Raw genomic sequence first — 19,820 nt, forward strand, 5'->3', positions numbered from 1 at the left:
TATTAAAATTTTATTTTGGTATACTTGCTCTTAATTTTTATATTCGTCCACGAGGAGGAGCGTTTACCATTCAAGCATGCAAATGTTGACACTTTTTACTGTGATGTTGAATAATGGTGTGTGTATGTGCTCATCCTACTTCTCCCTCCTACAATAGACTGGGGAGCACTGGCTTGACCTGAGATACATGTAGGATGAATTCACATGGACATAGGGAACTTTAATCTGACTGCTTATTACGGCCCCAAGTTCATAGGGACCAATGTAGCATGGGGATAGCCTGTGGAAGAGAGATTTTAGGGGAATGTCCTTGCCAGATAGCCATTCATGTTGTCCTGCAGTGTGCCTGGGAGCTAATGTATGTAATCAGTGTGCATAAAAACACTAATGGTCAACTGCTTTTGGCAGTGCCTCCCAAGTCATTCAAAAGGAGAGAGACCAATGGAGGATGAGGTGACACAAGAATTTCACTCACATGTGCTGTACCAATGTACCTGCACATGTGATGTGACAATAAAAGTGATTTGATTTGATTTGATTTGAGTGAACTGTGATGTCAGAGATTTACAGTTAACAAACAGTCAGGTGAATAAACAACAATGAGACACTTGTGTAGGTTAACGTGCTGCACGGGTGAAAAGCTCAGAGCAAATCACACCGAACTGCAGTATTCGTTTATTTTTATAGGTTACATCGTCAATATGCAAATATAATCACATTTCCTGTCACGCAGGTCCTGATGTCTGTCTGCATGCAAGCTGTGTGTGTGTGTGTGTGTCACAGAGTATGTGTGTTGCAGGTCAATTTCTAAGAATAATATAATGCAAGTCAACTTCTGCGGATATGTATTTCTGTGCTGGTCTCTTGTCAGTGTCACAGGCTCAGAAAACTGTGTCTGGTGAAATATGTATAACATAACTTTTGAAGCATAAGCAAATAAAACAATAAAAACTCCCTGACATGTGAGCATACTCTACCCAGGGGAGATATCAGGGCCAGGTTGCCAGTGTGACAAAGTGGTCAATGAGGTTATTTGAAAAAGTAAAACATGACAACGCAACCTCGGGGAATTTCACCCCCATGAAATACAGTGTTTTTAAAACCAGAAAACGATTACACACGTTCAAAGATGCACAACAGAGGCAGACTGGCTCTATTATTAATATATCTTCAATTATATTTGTAAAAATAAAAACAAGGAATAAAACAACAAAAGTTGACTGTGGTACAGCCCATTCTGTGATAGTTTGCTAAATTAAATAAAACTATATATTGAACTGGACTTACCGGGAGCTGAGGACCAAACGAAACTCACATGTAAAATCAAGTCTACACCCCAGGTGCTGTACAACAACGGAAGTGTGGAAAACGATTCACCACCGGAGGTCCCACAGCTACTGGTATGTCCTCAGTTCACTGCAATAAAAACAAAAACAAAACTCATTAAAGGTCACAAAAACCTTAAAGTACACCGAACACCAGCATTGCACACACTGACAAAGGACTATGTATATTTCAAAATTTAATTAAAAAAAGAAACCACTTAAACGCACGCACACAAACAGACACACACACACACACACACACAACCAGCACAATCCACGGGCAAAGGATCACTCCAGACAGGCTACGTGGGCACAAGTATGAACAATATTACAAAGTAAAACTGTAGATAAAACAGTTTTACTGTCTTGTCTGGAGAAGACCAGACAAGACAGGAGTTCTTCTAGGAGCTCAGTTAGGATTTTTTGTTTAGAAGGTTAGGTAAGTGAATTGTCTTTTGGTTGGTTTTCATTTGACAATGACAGAAAGGATCACAGATTTACCAGAGGAGACAGGTAAGGCAGTGACGAAATCAAAGGCAATATGCAACCACGGCTTGAACCCCAAGCAATCACACCAAAATGTGATTTGTGCTAGAGAAGTGTAGTTGGATGATAACAAAGAGAAAGTAGTCAGAACTGAGGGGATTGCACTACTAGAAGGAAAAATTGCACACAAATGAATCCAGGCGATCGATACCTATAACCTACCACTCATCAAAAACCAGGTGGCCAAACGAGGAGACATAAGCCACTGGTATCAAGACAAGAAAGCTCCTTATAATGCATGCAGGGTTTCACCAAGTCCAGCACCCTGAGACTGTACACTAAGTGGAAGGAAGGGGTCTGAGGACTGGTGAGTGTCAGAACCACCATCCAGGATGAAAATACAAACATCCATGAATACATCAGGAAGATGGCCACAGCTGACCTACTTAGTGAATACCTCAGGCAGCAGAAACCTGAGAAAGAAATGGTGCAGGAAGAGGAACCATCATGAAAGGCACCTGCCTTTCCAAGTATTCATATTTACATATATAGATCTCATTCATAGTTAATCTCTTTTTTACTCTAAAGTTGTATTTTTTGTCTCCCATTTTAAACTTCAGCATGTTTATATAATTCCAGACACCACCCACAAAGCAGCAAAAAGAGACCGCATTAGAAAAACATTTTGAAGATGACGACAGCAAGCCTTTGTCCTTACAGCAACAGCAACACCAGCCCCTCATCTGTAGCACATAGAATGGATCAAGAATCCAACTGTATAGAAGGCTTCTTCCTATTCCAACCAAGGACAGCACCACCCTCTGGTAGAGGATGAAGAAGGCCACATATTAATAATAATATTAATGCAGTGAGGTGTATAGACAGAAAGTGAAAGAGAAAGATCACTGAAGTAGAAATACTCAATGCATCATGGGAATGCCACAGCAGCCTACACCTATTGTATCAAAGTTAGAGGAGGATTCAGGGTCACCTGATCCAGCCCTAACTATATGCTTTAGCACAAAGAGAAGTTTTAAGCCTAATATTAAAAGTAGAGATAATGTCTGTCTCCTGAATCCAAACTGGGAGCTGGTTCCACAAAAGAGGGGGCTGAAAGCTGAAGGACAAATAAAATGTGATGTCATCTGGATACCAGTTAAAATGTATCAAGTTTCAAGTTTTATTGTCATATACAAATAAACAGTGTAGCCACATTTACCCGTAATGAAATTCTTTGGTTCGTGCTCCTCAGCTTTACGTGAACATATAGAAGTGTGCAGTTATAGAAAAAAATCCGGATCGGCTACATCTTCCTCATGCAGCGCTGTCTGTCTGCTGATCCTGCATCGCTGGCAATTCAGACCTGGTGATGCGCTGTGCTGATCTCCCCACTCTTTGCAGAGCTTTGCAGTGCGGAGCGTTACAGCTGCACACCTGGTGGTGATGCAGCCAGTCAGAATACTTTCAATGGTGCATCAGTAGAAGTTTTTAAGTATTCTGGAGTTCATGCCGAATCTTCTCAGGCGCCGCAGGAAGAAGAACTGCTGTCTTGCTGCTTTTGTGATAACACCAACATGGTGTGACCAACTCAGATTCTCGCTGTTGTTGATACCTAGGAATCTAAAGCAGCTGACTCTCTCCACCTCTGCTCTTTCGATGTGGATGGAGGTGTGACCTCCTCTCTGAAGTCTCCTGTAATCCTCGATGCGCTCCTTGGTTTTGTTGTCGCAGCACCATGGTATCAGGGCTGTAGCAGAATTCCATCTTTTCTTTGTTTTCTTTCTTTGTTTTCTTTCTTTTCACCTGTCCCCTGCATTGCTTTCCTGAGTGCATACTGGGATGTTTTGTATTCACCTGGGTCTCTGGGTTTAAAGGCGGTAGTTCACGCTCTGAGTGCTGCACGGACCTCTCCTTTAACCCACGGCTTCTTGTTGGGGTAAGGTCGTACATTTGCCTGTGGTATGACATCATTGATGCATTTTCATTTGTAAATAAAGTCTGTTACATACTCAGCATAATTGTTGATGTTGTTGTCAGCGGCAGTCCGGAAGACCTCCCAGTCTGTGATGCTGAAGCAGTGACGTGGGGCGCTGTCTGATTGGTCGGTCCAGTATTGAACCGAACGCGACATGGCTGATCACTTTTCAGCTTGCAGCAGAACCGAGGAGTGATCTGATTTGCCGAAGGTCAAACATGGTCCAAAATGTTCCCACTATGCCTTCTGATGATACTGCCTAAAGGAAGCATGTATAATGTAAACAGAATTGGTCCTAACACAGAACTCTCTGTGGATGTGATATTGATAATGGAATCGGAGTGTGCAGAGATGCCCCTGACACAATCCAGCACATAACAGCAGGGTACAAGATGCGACAGAGGCATCAGGATCACACTGGAAGATGGGCAGGAAGGGAGTAAGTCGGAGACCAGTGGCCACCAACTTGCAGTCTCCTATCTTTTTTAGATTGCACCTTCTGCATAAGATATAGTCCTCCAATGTGCACCATTTGGCAAAAGGAAACAAATTGGAAAACAAAGTGGTGCCAAAAAACAAAACCCCACATGCACCACGACGCAACCTCCAGCATTAGTCATTTTCAGTGGCTAGCACAACTGTCGCCACTAGGTGGTGTAAGCTACTTGGATGGTAATCACTATGTTGTTGTCTCCCCTCTCAGGACTTTGACTGGACCCATTCATCTACTTCCTAATATAGAATCATGATTAACAAACTGCTGTTGTAGTCCTCCATTTCTTAAGCATTTCAATTTAGAAACAGGAAATGAAAACTTGACTCTGACCTCAAATCCTTTAGATTTATTTCTAAAAGAAGTTGTAAGATGTAAGATGATTGTAAGATGATCCCATGTCTTGGAATAACTACCCAGAGAGCTCACCTGAAAAAAAGCCACAGTAATATTTATGATTATTAACATCTGTGAGTTCAAAACAGTTGAAAAATAAAAAGTATAATAGCTATAAGTATTTGTGAGTAAAACTAAAACTGTAAAAATCAAAATCTTAAGATCAGGAAATAAGATCCCCACATGTCAGTGAAGTAAAAGAAAAACAATTAAATAAAAGTTTGAGTGAAATGAAACCAGCTTTTGAACAGCTAAGATAAATCATGCAAACTAGTTTTTATCTTGTCAGAAAGAACATATAGACATGCACTGACTATCACACTGCATAATGCAGTCAGTTTTGTTCTTTCTCCTTTTATCCTGCAAAAGAGGAAGTCAGTCATTACTGTTTAAAATTATTTGCCACCCTCAATGTTCTAACTTGACTCAATCAAAAGCCTCAAAAGCTCAACCTTACAGAACATACATAACAATATGAACTACAGTGTGCTAGGACTTGTTAGTATGTTATTGACTTCTGTCCCAGCTACTGTGCTGACGTTAAGATGCTGTTCTGCTTGTAAAATGTAGCAACTTTCTACAAACCCAGTTCAGAAAAAGTTGACACTGTGTGAAATTGAAATTAAAAATACTGACGGCCGCCAGTGCTTCACTTCATTCTCATAATAAATACACATAGGGTATCATTTTCAAAAACCCCACATTACCTTATTCTCGATTTATTACACTCACAAGATTTTTAGAAAACGTGACATCTCTTTACTTTACCTTGGTCACCAGGATTCGTGCTCATCTGAGATTTTTAGCAGATGCACCTATGGTACGAATTTGAAATCCTGTCAGCCTTTTATGGCTCAGGGGTAAAAACAGAATCCAAAGATTTGAAGTCTCAAACGTTTCCAAATATGCAGGGCTTTGGACTAAATAATGAAAACAAGCCAGATGCAGCATCTGTGTTTTCCAAAATAATTTTTCTGACTTCCACTTTTCCTCAGTCCATTTTAAATAAACTTTTGTTAGGACTAAAACGATCAAATAAAGCTGTTTTTATGATTTTATATAAACATTGCATGTGATCATTAAAGTGTTGGCACTCTGTGTTTTTGAGTCGGATGCTTCATTCAACAAGGTTGTCTTTATGAGTTTTATTTGCCTTTGCAAAGAAGTCAAATGACAGTACAGAGAACATGACGGCACTTTATGTTTTTACAAAGAGCTACAGTAATACTAGAATATATACAGAATCAAAGTATCTACCTGCCAAAGATTACATGATGACAGAAAGAGACAATATGAAGCCTTTCATTCAGTAAAGTCAGCTTGACACACAAGCAGAAGAATCTTATAATACATCTTATGGAGAAATGATGAACATAGACTCTCTTGCATATTTATATCAGGGAGTTCTTTTCTCAAGGTGCATAACATAGGAAGGAGAATATTTAAATCAAGTACACAAACGATTCAAACATTTTTATGGTTTACAATTTCCTGCTAATTGTTACGACATAGCTATGCTGTAAATTTCCCACTGAAGCAAAAATCCCCAGTTAATATTTAAACTTGCGCTAAGTTACGTGGCTCTTGGCAAACTGGACATTTCATATTGAAATGAATTGACGGTGCTTGTGAAACTAACCACACCTATCCTATCAGCACCATTTGGAGATCGCGCCCACACAATATTTTGGTCAGATATAATGCAGAAACTACAGTATTATACCGGTAACACAACTTCGGCTCTTTGCAAGTACCTGCACAGACAGTATGCTAACACGAAGTTAGCCAAGAATCCAGAGTCATGTTAAAGCTGAGTAAATGCTGAACCTTGCCCAGCACCGTGATAAAGGGGGGTGGGGCGTGGGGTGGGGGACGTCCTTTTCAGTGAAGCTACCCACTTTTTGAACATTTGAACCTGGGTGTACTTAAGCAATATACTGCATTACCTTTAAGAAAAGTTCTGTGTAATGTGTAATAACTTTTCTACTTTTTTGAGTATTGATCCCAACACTGATCACAACAAATGAATCAATTCCCATCCTTAGGGAAGGCAGCAGTGGTTTGAGGAGAGATAATTCTGTAATAACATCCCTATAGTCAAAGTAAAATGGTCATACACAGCTGTTGAACATCAAACTATAAACAAATATGTTACATTTTAATGGTTTAGCAGGTAGCATTTATCATCCTGCAGTCACTTTAGTTGATGTGTTGTGATGTTACTCTGCTCATCTGACAGCTCTATGTCTGTTTGTTGGAGCATCTTGATTTGAACCAGCTGAAGGATAAAAACAAATGAGAAACAATTAATCCTTTTTGTTTTATTAGAGACGAGTCGTTTCAAATGAGTTTGTCATAGAAACATTTGTCTCACCACTCAAAGATGCTCAGTGTGGTCAAAAGCATTATGATTCCCACAGTCTTCGTTATAGTGTAGACACCAACCAGGTTTCCAGCTGTAATGAAAAAAAGAGTGATGAAAAATAGCGGCAGAATAAATGTTAAAGAGTAACTGAGGTCTGTTAAAGTGAATCAAAGTCAAGAAAACTTTAATTTATGAAACAAACAGTGCAAACAACTGCTGAAGAAGCATTGTTTTGTTTTTAAAATTTCACAGCTGAAAAACAACATGTTGAAAGATGAAGCACAATCTATAAACAAAAAACCATACCGACGCTCACATAAGGCACACTTCTTTTTGTCTCTTGTATAGGTATAACACAAAAAAGTTTGAAAGAAGGAAAAGAAATTATATTAACACTTTGAAATTGGATTCATTAAAGAAAAATAAAATAAAAATCTGTGACTGACTTTACCTTCACAGTAAGTAAGAGTTGAGAGAGCAATGTCTGCTGATGTCTGATTACCCAGATCATTAGTGGCCACACAGTAATAAACTCCTCCATCTGTTACATTGAAGCTGTAAATCTCTCCTTCAGATACTTTCACAGCTCCATCTCTGCTCTTCTTGAACCAGGTGAAGTTGCTGACTGGAGGTTTGGCTCTGCTGGAGCAGGTCAGGTTCACCCAGCTGCCTGCTGACACCAAACCTGATGGACTGATGGATGCTGAGGTGTTTTTGGAAGCATCTGGAGAAAAAGAAATATCCATAGATCAAACTCTGACTGACACACAAAGATGATCAGTGTGCTCACAAGAATTGTGATTCCCACAGTCTTCACTACAGTGTAGACACCAACCAGTTCTGTAATGCAAGAAGATTTCAGAGAAAAGAAATCTGCATGAAATGACAGAATAAATGTTTAACAGTAAATTGTCTGCTGACTGTGTGGAGAGACACGCAAAATGAAAACGTGATTGGCTGATTAAAGAACCAAAAACCAAAGGCAAAGCCAATTCAATGATAAACAAAAACCTAAACTGGGAAGACTAGAAAGAAAACATTAAATATCTTAAACGTGAAAACTTGGCATGGATACATTAATAACTAGAAACATGACAACAAAATAACAGATGACCGGGGACAAGGAATGAATGACAGCAGACCACATGAATACACACAAGGGTCATGATGGAAAAGAGAACACATGGGGAACACAGCTGGGATGAATGAACATAACGACAAGACAGGAGGAAGTAAACTGAACACACAGAACATGGGATGTAAGCCCGTCAAAGTAAAACAGGAAACACGCAGACTAAGACAAACAGGCTTAACATGACGAACCAACGAGGAAAACGTATACTATAAACCCAGACGTAGGGAAATGGAAACTGGAGATGAGACATGGACATAACTAAGCAACAAACAGGACTTGATGGCTAGGGAGAACACATGACAGATGGAAATGAACACAAGGGGAAACATGTAAACAGAGGGAAGAGAGAGAGGAAGAGACGGGGACACGAAGGAAAACAAGGACATCACTGAGACACATAAAGGACAAAAGGGACTTAAACACGGGGGACATGACAAACTTGCACACTGAAGAAATGATACTAACCAACATAGTGGGAGAGACACTGACATGGGAGGAAACAGGGAAACTGAAACTGAAACTAAATTGTAAATTATACAAAATGGAACATAATAATACAAAAAGGGCAGGCAACTCAAATTGTTTTTAATGTTTAAAGGCTGAACAACCACACAGTGATGGATGAAGCTGATTTTTATAAAGTGAAATTCACTCTCTTATCAATTGTGAAGTATATCACAAAGAAAACTTGAAAAAATGAAAATGCATTTTTTTTTTAGAATAACTGGTGAGTAACTTTACCTGCAACAGTCATATGAATCTCTGATGATATCTGATTACCCAGATCATTAGTGGCCACACAGTAATAAACTCCTCCATCTGTTACATTGAAGCTGTAAATCTCTCCTTCAGATACTTTCACAGCTCCATCTCTGCTCTTCTTGAACCAGGTGAAGCTGCTGACTGGAGGTTTGGCTCTGCTGGAGCAGGTCAGCTTCACCCAGCTGCCTGCTGACACCAAACCTGATGGACTGATGGATGCTGAGGTGTCTTTAGGAGCATCTGGAGAAAAAAAATGAAGTCCCACGAATCATGATATGTTGACAGGATCCAACAACAAACTCTGATTGTCTTACATGAAACACTGAGAGTCTCTTCTGTCTCTGCTGTCTTGGTGTCTTTTCCTTGGTTCACAGGATATCTGGCAGAGCAGCTGATCTTCTTTCCATCATGTGTGTCTGACAGAGTGATGATCTGCTGGATTTTAGTTGTAAAGCTTCCATCTGTGTTTTCCTCTATTTTGTTGTGAGAGTCTTGTTGGAGATTCCAGGTGAGTTGAGGAGGGGAGTGTGGACAGGGAGTGAGAGCTGAGCAGGTTATAGTGACAGACTCCTTCTCCTTCAGATCACCTGAGATTGTAATATTGGGCCTCCAAGGAGAATCTGTGGTTTCACATCAAACACATATTAAAAATGAAGAGGACAAAATCTTTCAAACTAATCATGTGATGCTATCTTCCTGAATTCACATAGAAGTTCAGAAATGTAATCAAGTCCTGAACAAAGCAGCACAGAAATTAAAAGAAAGAAATACATACATCCTTTTAGTGTCAGGATGTTAGTTATGATGATCATTATGTCTTTCATCTAACATTTCCTCAGCAGTTAATTTAATTAAAATTAATTAAAAATAACATGTTACAAAGTATAAACTCACATTTCTTTACCTCTGACTGTTATTTGAAGAGGATCACAAGAAGCTGTCGCCTTGAATGTTTCACTCTCTACTCTGAAGAAGTATGTGTCTGTGTATGTGGTGGTTAAATTAGAAAACAGAGTGGTGCAGTCTCTCTGACTCAGGTTCCCGGTAATACTTATTGGATAGATGCTAACTGCTCCACTACTTTTGAAGATCACATTGTTTTTGATTTTGGTAATATCAGAATTGTTTTTAATCCACACTCCAAAGGTTTTTCTTGTGCTGATAAATGTCTGTTCTGCTTTGTGGCTGAAGCTACATGGGATTTGCAAACAAGTTCCACTCAGTGCTTCCAGCTTCTTTGGTGCAGTTACAAAAAGGTCATCATGGCAGTGAGCCGAAGCACCTGTAAGGATAGTTTCATGGTTAACCCATTCACACATTAAATATTGTTAAAAAAATAATAATAAAAAGAATTTTGCTCCCAACAAAACTTTAAACAAACTTTGATCAAATTATTAGTATCATTATGTTTCTGTGTGTGTATGTTTTATGTAGAAACAAACTGACATTTTCCCTCTCGTTTCTACATAAAGCTTTTCAAGACATAAAGAGAAAAAGTCTCTGTTTTCACTTTGCTTGAAGAAACAAATAATATTATAAATGATTCAAAAATGTCTTAGATTGACTAAATAAACAGCTCACCTGAAAAAAAGACGACCATCAGTAACATCCCGACTGTCACCATGTTCAGAAACTCATTCCTTGCATTTGTGAACAAAAATGATTTTTTATTTAAATGATTTCACACATGGAGCTTTTATACTCTACTGGTGTGTTTCAAAACAAGTTAACAATCAAAACTTTTATCAGCAGATTTTCCATTTTTATTACCAAAGATGAAGAAAATCTAAAGAGCTGTGTGATTTGAAACCACTTGAAATAAGAAAACAATAACATAACAGTTCCTGGAAAACTGAAGCATCAATAAATAAAATATGTATGCTTCTCTTAGCAAAAGACGAATAAACAAAAGTTTTTGTGACAAGAAGCAGTAAAATGTTTCCTTACCAAATACACCCAAGTGAAGATCTCACAGTGAGATGAAAATGTTTTTAGTGAAACATTTAGTCAACTTAACATATAAGTCACTAGATTAAAAAGGAGGTACAAAAAAAACATGCAGTTCAAGAAAGTTCAACAAGTCTGTTTTGTCTGGTTGCAAAACTGCTAGAGGTGTGACACGATGCCCCTGAAATACAGCAGTGAAAAAATCGTCAGTTTTTAGCTTCCTGCAAAAATCCTGTGAAAGAGGAAGTCAGACATGACAGCAGCTTAAGTATGAAATTACTTCCTCACCCTCAAATACTTTTTACTACCATGAGTTATTCCAAGAATGTATAAGCTGAGAGTAGATACACTCTGTGCCACCACCTGTCTGTGTTAAGCTATTTTCAGTCTTTGAACTGTGAATAAATCCTGCTGTGTGCTGTCCTGCACTGAGTCTAAAGAAGGTCTCTGCTTGAAGAAGCCAGTCTCTCTGTAATGGACGTCTTCATTTTCTGCTGATTTTCAACCAGCACATGAAGAGTTGGCTCTGTCTTCAGGTTTGGATGACTGAGAACCTTCACAGACACGTTGGTTTATTAGCTTTGCTTCTAAAAGAAATTTAAATAGTTAAAATAGTCTGTATATTTAAAAACTCTGGAGCAGGTCAGCTCACCTCAAACAAAGAGAACGATCAGTAATGTGCGTACTGTCAGACAGAAACTGACTCCCTGGATTGGCAAATATACAAAATACTAGCTACTTCATTGTTTGTTGATTACTACAGAGTTTTGATTGTCTTTAATTCACAATAAAAAACTTCCCCTCTGCAACCAGAGTTGAATCATGTCTAATAAAGATGATTATTCACTTCTGTGAGAACAAGGTGGCTGAAAAATAAAAACTATAATAACACAGTGTTCCAGTTTTTGAGAGTAAAATTCAAACACCAGTCAATGAAATTCCTGAACATATCTGTCAGTGGAATATGAGAGAAATGACAAAATACAGCTGAGAAATCAAAACATTTCAGTACCAAAGAAACTGAACATTAAGTTCTATGATTTCAGAGCAAAATTAATTTCTTTAACACAGTTACAATAAACCATACTAACAAGTTTCATGATAGAAAGAGTGTCACATGCATCAACTGACTATCACACTGCATAATGAAGTCAGTTTTCTCTTTCCTGCTTATATCGTGCAAAAGAGGAAGTCAGATGTTACTGTATTGTGAACATCTAAAGTGACATGCTCAACATTAATCATTTTTCTGTTACTAATTCAAAGCCTGCAAATTTACAATGATTAAGTTTATCATTTACAAGGTATAATAACACATGATGCTGAGAGAATAAGTGATACAAATGAGTTTTCTACTAAAAATCATCATCTGAACAATTTTATTGAAAATACATTGAAATGTCATTAAATAAAAATAATTTGTCTGTTAAACAAACCAGTGAAGTAATGGAAATTACACGGTCCACTCATCTTTGATATACTGATAGAAAAAGAGAACAGGCACTCTGTTGGGGAGAGATGAACTAAATGTAGCTAAACTTATAGTTTCAGATTTGAACAAAGTGAATAAAATGTCATAAACTAAGTTCTTAAACTTAAGCTTCAAACTTCACTTCAGCTGAAACTTGCCTGCTAAAACAATATGTTTACTAGGGCCAGGTGGCCAAAACCCAAGAGAATGGATTCAAATGCAAACACAGCTTGGAGTCAAAGGTTCAAACATTATAATAAGATTTTATTTTCAAACAACCATGACAGTCAGGAGATGGCTGTGAACTAAATTATCTCAAACCTGAGTACTATGTCTGAACTATGAAACGAAACAAAACGCTAGGAAATAGAAACATAACCTATGAACGAGAAATATGAACTGTAGACAATGAAACATGAGCTAGGAAGTGGATGCATAAGCTAAACTGGTCTGGGTGAGTGTCCAGAAACCAAGGGTCCAGAGGGAGGGAGTTCTGTGAATCCGTTGAGCAATGGCAAGGAGTCAGGCAGGTGAATGGAAATCCAAGTGGCTTGGCTGTGACGGTGATTACCTAGCAGACCAGCATTTGGAAATGGTGAGTATTGCTAAAAGTGAAATGGTGGACCAGAGAATTCCCAAAAATCGCAGGGAGAAGAACACCAGGTAAGCATACGCTGAAAACTATGATGCATAGAAAAACTTGGAGGCCTCACACTAACTCATGTTAGCAGAAGATCTGGCCAGGACTCACAGAGATCGCTGGTCTTAAGTGCAGGTAGCCCAAATTGCAAACAGGTCCAGACTGTGATTGGAATGAAGGGGCTCCACCCACAGGTGAAAAGTCCAGCTCTATGAAAAAACACAGCCACTCACCCAGACCATGACAGATGTAGACAACATCTGCAGATATGCTATTGTAGGTATTTTAGTGAAGCATGTGCATTGGTTCAATGGGGAGATCTACATTCAGTCATATGTCTGCTTTCCCAGGTGTTTGGCTACTTGTCTATTCATTACATCACTTTCCCTTTCCCACGGTGTAAAAGTCAATGCCGATGGCATTGCTGTAATTCCCAGTGTTTCTGCTTCTTCCAAATCAATCACTCGCAGACGAAAAAGAACCAGAACCAAGCCTATTTGCTGTCTGGGTCTACTAGCTCTATCTACGATCAACTATCTACTCCATCTACTAGCTGCATGGATGTGGTGCAGTGCTCTCAGACAGTCATGCATCTCTACATGATGCCTAGCATGCTATGTTCATGCTATGCCTTTGCCTCCATATCCTCCCAGCAGTTCTCTGGGAACTGCTTCTTCCACCTCCTGCATAAGAATGTTGCAGTAAGAAGGTTGCTTCTTATAAGATAAGATAAGATAAGATAAGATAAGATAAGATAAGATAAGATAACCTTTATTAGTCCCACACGTGGGAAATTTGTTTTGTCACAGCAGGAAGTGGACAGTGCAAAAGTTATGACGCAAAAATTAGAATACAATAAGAATAAATACAGTACACAGCTGTACAGAATAGAATAAAATAATATACTATATACAGTAGAATAAAATAGAATAAAAATATACAATAAGATAAAAATAGAATACGAATGCTATATACAACTGAGTAAAAATACAACGATGCCAGAAAAGATTATTGCACTTAGTGTTATTGCACATGTGTGGATGTGTGTGTTTGTTCAGTTAAAGTCTTTATTATGGAGTCTGACAGCAGTGGGGAGGAAAGACCTGCGAAATCTCTCCGTCCCACACCGTGGGTGCCGCAGACTCCCACTGAAGGAGCTGCTCAGTGCTGTCACAGTCTGCTGCATGGGGTGGGAGACGTTGTCCAACAGGGATGACAGCTTAGCCGCCATTCTCCTGTCACTCACCACCTCCACTGGGTCCAGAGGGCATCCTAGAACAGAGCTGGCCCTTCGGATCACCCTGTTCAGTCTCTTCCTGTCCCCAGCAGAGATGCTGCCGCCCCAGCAGACCACACCATAAAAGATAGCAGAAGCCACCACAGAGTCATAGAAGGTCTTCAGGAGTGGGCCCTCCACCCCAAATGACCTGAGTCTCCGCAGCAGGTACAGCCTGCTCTGCCCTTTCCTGTAGAGGGCGTCTGAGTTATGAGTCCAGTCCAGTCTGTTGTTCAGATGAACACCAAGGTACCTGTAGCTGTCCACAGCCTCAATGTCCATACCCTGGATGTTCAGTGGTTGCAGTGGAGAATGCTTGTGCCTGCGGAAGTCTACCACCAGTTCCTTGGTTTTACTGGCGTTGATCTGGAGGTAGTTCAGCTGGCACCAGTCCACAAAGTCTTGAGTCAGACCTCTGTACTCCTTGTCGTCCCCATCAGTGATGAGGCCGACTATTGCAGAGTCATCAGAGAACTTCTGCAGGAAGCACTGGGTGGAATTGTGGGAGAAGTCTGCAGTGTAGATGGTGAAGAGGAACGGAGCCAGAACCGTTCCCTGTGGGGCCCCCGTACTGCAGACGACCCTGTCCGACACACAGCCCTGAGTCCTCACATACTGTGGTCGGTCGGTGAGGTAGTCCAAAATCCAGGTAGTGAGGTGATGGTCCACTCCAGAGTTCTCCAGCTTGTCCTTCAGAACCGAGGGAAGAATAGTGTTGAAGGCACTGGAGAAATTATGCCAGTTTAGCAACTGTTCTCAAGTCATCTGATCCTTGCCTGTCTGTTGGCAAGTTACAGGTTGCTTTAGCCATTCTTCAAGACACCATCTGCTTGGTTTATCCTGAACAATTAGAAAACAAATTAACTATCAGATTAGCTATAAAATTAGATAACAGATTAACTATTGGATTAGCTATCATTTCCAAATTTCTGAAGAAATATGAATTAGCCGAGTGGTGCATTGTAAGTGTCACGGGTCTGGGTCCGTTGGACCCAGTATGTGGAGTTTCATATTTTTGTTATTCCATGTTTGAGGTTATTATGTTTTGGTTTTAGTTTGCATCAGGGATTGTTTTCTTGTTCTCTTGTTGTGTTTATGATGATGATGATTATGATGTTTATTATTTGAGTTTCATGTTTAAGGAATTGTTCTCGGTTGTATCTCACGTTTAGTTTAGTTCAGGTTCCATGTGTCACTCTGTCTGTTTCTCAGTGTCAGGTCTGCGTCTTGGTGTTCTCATTTCCTGTTTTATTGTGAAGGTCTGGGTCTCATGTGAGTGTGTTCAGTTTTACCTCTGTCTCGTCTTGTTGATCATTCCCAGCTGTGTCCACCACCTGTGTGTAATTCCCCTGTGTTTCTCTGGGTGTATTTAAGTCATGTCCTCCGTCATTGTAGTTGCTGGTCCGTCTGTGTATTCCACCCTGCCTCATCTGCGTTTCTACCATGTCTCACCCGTGTGTTCTCCCTGCTGTCCGCCGTTAGTCTCTTCTGGTCGTTCTCGTTAAGGTTTGTGCTCTGTAGTTTAGTTGATCCCAGTAGTGATGGGCAGATGAAGCCCCATGAAGCACTGAAGCTTTTCATCCAATTGGTTCACCCCAACGCGAAGCTTCATGAAGCTTCATTTGCTCTAGTAGGACACCTACTGGACGTAAAAAATAATAGCTGGCATGAATTTGAAGAGTGTGGCATTTTGCACACAGCCTGTAAATGTCAACAACAAAAGGAGTGTGTAAAACATGTATATTGTAGTGATGGCAGTATACTGTGTATATTTATAGTGGCAGTATGGAAAATGATTATTTGGAAATGCTTGAAATGGAAATGATCATTTACTGTGAGGTGAGGTGTGGTTGGGGTGTGGACAGTAGTTGTGCTTTTGTAACGTTGAGGTATGGACAGCTACACACTGAGGCTTTGAGCCTCAGTCCTGCCTGTTCACATTTTATTCTGTAAAAACTAAATTTTCACTGCTTTTACGACCTTTTTAGTGGGGAGAACATAGCTAGGATTTAATGATTTAACAAATCTTTTGAATCCTTTGTCCTCCACAATGCTAAATGGCTGTGAGTCCTCAATCACCATGCTGACCAGGTCTTCATCTATTTGAGATTGTTCTCCTGAGGAAAGACAATAAAGATAAAGCACAAATATAAATATCACACACGTAACTTATAACAGTTGTATAATATTGTTATATCATTTAGTAACATTACTGCATGCTATATTATCATTGCATTTGATGGCTCACCTGGTCTTGCTCCACAATCGGTGTTCCCCTTATTCTCATGCAAAGCTCTGTAGTGCCTAAGCATGGATGAGGTGTTGTTGTTATATCCCAGCTCCCTGGCACATAGCAAACACTTCACCTTGTACAAAAGTACAGACAGCTCAACATAAATTGTATTGCACCATCAGTATTATGAAAATACATCTTCTGTAGAAATTTACATACCTTGTTGGGAGGAATAAGATCAAAATGTTCCCACACAGGGGAGGACATCCTCCTCTTCTTAGCTGGCTCCATTCTCTCCTGACTTTCCTCACTCTCATAAACCTCCAAACGGTCTCCAAACTCTCACTAACCGCAACTCTCCATCAAACACCCACATTTTTGAATGAAGTCTGAGGGGTTTATATCGCTGTCATATCTCGCGGCAAAGTTCGAACCACTTCATGAACCAGTCACGTGGTACAGCCGGGCAGCGAGGCTTCGGACGTCATCATTTTCAGCTCCTCCCATAAATGAAGCAAGCCTCGATACGCGCTTCGCGGAAACGCCCCCTCCATTACTCGACACACGGTCCGAAGCCTCGATACAGAACGTCCCATCACTAGATCCCAGTATAGTTTAGTTCTAGCTCCATTTGCCGTTTGTATTTACTTTCATGTTCAATAAACCACCTTTACACCTTCACGACTGCCTGCATTTGGATCCTCCTTCATTTCCTCCACACGGCTCACCTCACTCGCCGTGACAGTACGGACCAGCCAGATATGGATCCAGCGGCATTCACCCCACCCACGGAGCTTCGGGACCTCATCACGAACTCCGCCTCAAACATAATCAACCTGTGGCTGGAGCATGAGGGAGAAGCATTCCTCCACGTTCTGGAAGCCAGACTGCAACAGCTGCTCACGGATTATCCCTGGCTATTGGACTCGCTACACCCACTCGTGCAAGACTTCATCCTTCACGAACTTCACCTACACCCACCAGCCGCTACCGCTTCCCAACCCAGCCGGACGCCGGAGGTTTTGCCCGGCCCGCCGGAGGTTTTGCCCGGCCCGCCGGAGGTTTTGCCCGGGAGGAAGCGGCGATCGCTTCCTCCCGGGCACAGCCCGGAGTCCAGCCGGAGATTAGGACTTCGGAACTGCCGGCTGTGGTGAGTGGAAGAGACTCTCCGTCTGTTTCACCAGTTCATATGACTGTTTATACCGGGGCTGTGTTCGTTGAGTCAGCTGCTCAGCCGGTAGCTCGGTTAGCTGCCCAGCAGTCGCTAACTCAGTCAGCCGCTCAATCATCACCTCCATTACAGTCACAGTCAGACCCAGTAGACACCATGTTACAGTCCATAGCCCAGTCAATAGCTCAGTTGGCAAGAGATTCATCAGCCTTATTATCAGTTCAGCCAGCCACTCCACTACCTGTTACTACTTCGCTACCTGTAGCTCAGTGGCCACCAGTTCAGCAGCCTGTCCACTCATTTACCCAGCCTTTATCCTCACAGCCTCATTACAAGCAGGGAACACACTCCACACAAACTGTAGCTGGTTCATTTAAGCTGGCCATCTCAGAGACAGTTGCTCCCTCTAGGGCCTCCCCAGAGGCTGGGTGCCAGTCACCAGCCGACTCTGGACCCCTAGAGGTCGAGATGCCAGTACCAGCAGCTTCATTAGAGGACTTTACTGAGCAGTCTCGGCCGTCATCCCCTGCTGAGAGCTCCAGTGAGTCCACCCCTCTGCCCCTGTCCTCTGCTGGAGGACCAGAGGGACCCATTCAGCCGTCAATCTCAGCTGGAGGGCCCGAGGAGCCCGTCCAGCCTCAAGTGTCGCCAGCTGGAGGGCCTGAGGAGCCCAGCCAGCCTCAAGTCTCATCTGCTGGGGCTTCTGGAGAACCCAGCCAGCCTCAAGTCTCGTCTGCTGGGGGTTCTGGAGAACCCAGCCTGCCTCATGTTTCGTCTGCTGGGGGTTCGGAAGAACCCAGCCAGCCTCCTGTTTCGTCAGCTGGAGGGCCCGAGGAGCCCGTCCAGCCCCACGCCACGTCTGCTGGAGGGCCCGAGGAGCCCGTCCAGCCCCACGCCACGTCTGCTGGAGGGCCCGAGGAGCCCGTCCAGCCCCACGCTACGTCTGCTGGAGGGCCCGAGGAGCCCACCCAGCACCACGTCTCGTTAGCTGAGGGTCCTGAAGGACCCAGCCAGCACATCCGCACATCCGCTGACAGTCCGTGGGAGTCCGTTCAGCCATCACCTGCTGGCTCATCCCCCGCGACTTCCACGCCACCACCTGCAGCATTCACGCCACCGCCTGCAGCGTCGCTGCCGTCAGGTTCCGCAGCCGTCCCGCTGCCGTCAGGTTCCGCAGCCGTCCTGCTGCCGTCATCCACGCCTGGTCCTGCTTCAGCTCCGCCCTCGTCTGGTCCTGTGGTTGCCACGCCGCCGTCAGTGCCAGCTCGACCCGTTCCGCCTCGCCTCTGCCAGCCGTTTTCCGGGCCTCTAAGATGGCATCATGGCCTTCAGGGACGGCCTCCGGAAAGAGTTTGTCGCCGCCGCTGGCATCGCGGCCATCCTCCGGACCTGCTCAGTGGCCGCCACTACCTTCCAAGAGGTCGGCCTCCTGAACTGTTTGCCCGTCGCCGCCGTTGCCGTGTGCACGGTCGGTCCCCAGAACTGTTTGCCCGTCGCCGCCGTTGCCGTGTGCACGGTCGGTCCCCAGAACTGTTTGCCCGTCGCCGCCATTGCCGTGTGCGCGGTCGGCCCCCAGAACTGTTTGCCCGTCGCCGCCGTTGCTGTGTGCGTGGTCGGCCCCCTGACTGTGTTACGGACTAGTGGACAGTCGTGTTTTGGTTCTGGACTCTCGTGCTCCTGGTTTTTTGTGTTTCGGGTTAGTCTCTTCTGGTCGTTCTCGTTAAGGTTTGTGCTCTGTAGTTTAGTTGATCCCAGTATAGTTTAGTTCTAGCTCCATTTGCCATTTGTATTTACTTTCATGTTCAATAAACCACCTTTACACCTTCACGACTGCCTGCATTTGGATCCTCCTTCATTTCCTCCACACGGCTCACCTCACTCGCCGTGACAGTAAGGAGCTCTCTGATTGGTTAGACCAGGGGTTGGCAACCCTAGGAACGGGTTAACTGATGGCACGGCCATAGCTGGACTGGCCATACCGGGCATTTTCTCGGTGGCCCGATGTTTTTTTTTTTTGTTTTTTTTTTGTAACGGTATAAACAATGAAAGGTGGTGGATTGGCCAGATGCTGGCCGGTGTGTGAAAATAACTCAGTTGTTTGGTGGTGGCATCGCGGAGCTTCCACAGATTCAGTAACATTAACAA

General features: G+C 42.4%; 1 pseudogene; it reads right to left on the minus strand.

The window, feature by feature from the left end:
• Positions 1-6,730: 6,730 nt before the first annotated feature.
• Positions 6,731-19,820, minus strand: part of LOC146567570 (sialoadhesin-like) — a 163,886-nt pseudogene continuing 150,796 nt past the window's right edge.

Source organism: Mchenga conophoros, linkage group LG9, assembly GCF_057382185.1.
Source record: "Mchenga conophoros isolate Kocher_MC1m ecotype Shallow Benthic linkage group LG9, M_conophoros_male_GT1.1, whole genome shotgun sequence".
In the NCBI taxonomy this organism is placed as follows: domain Eukaryota; kingdom Metazoa; phylum Chordata; class Actinopteri; order Cichliformes; family Cichlidae; genus Mchenga; species Mchenga conophoros.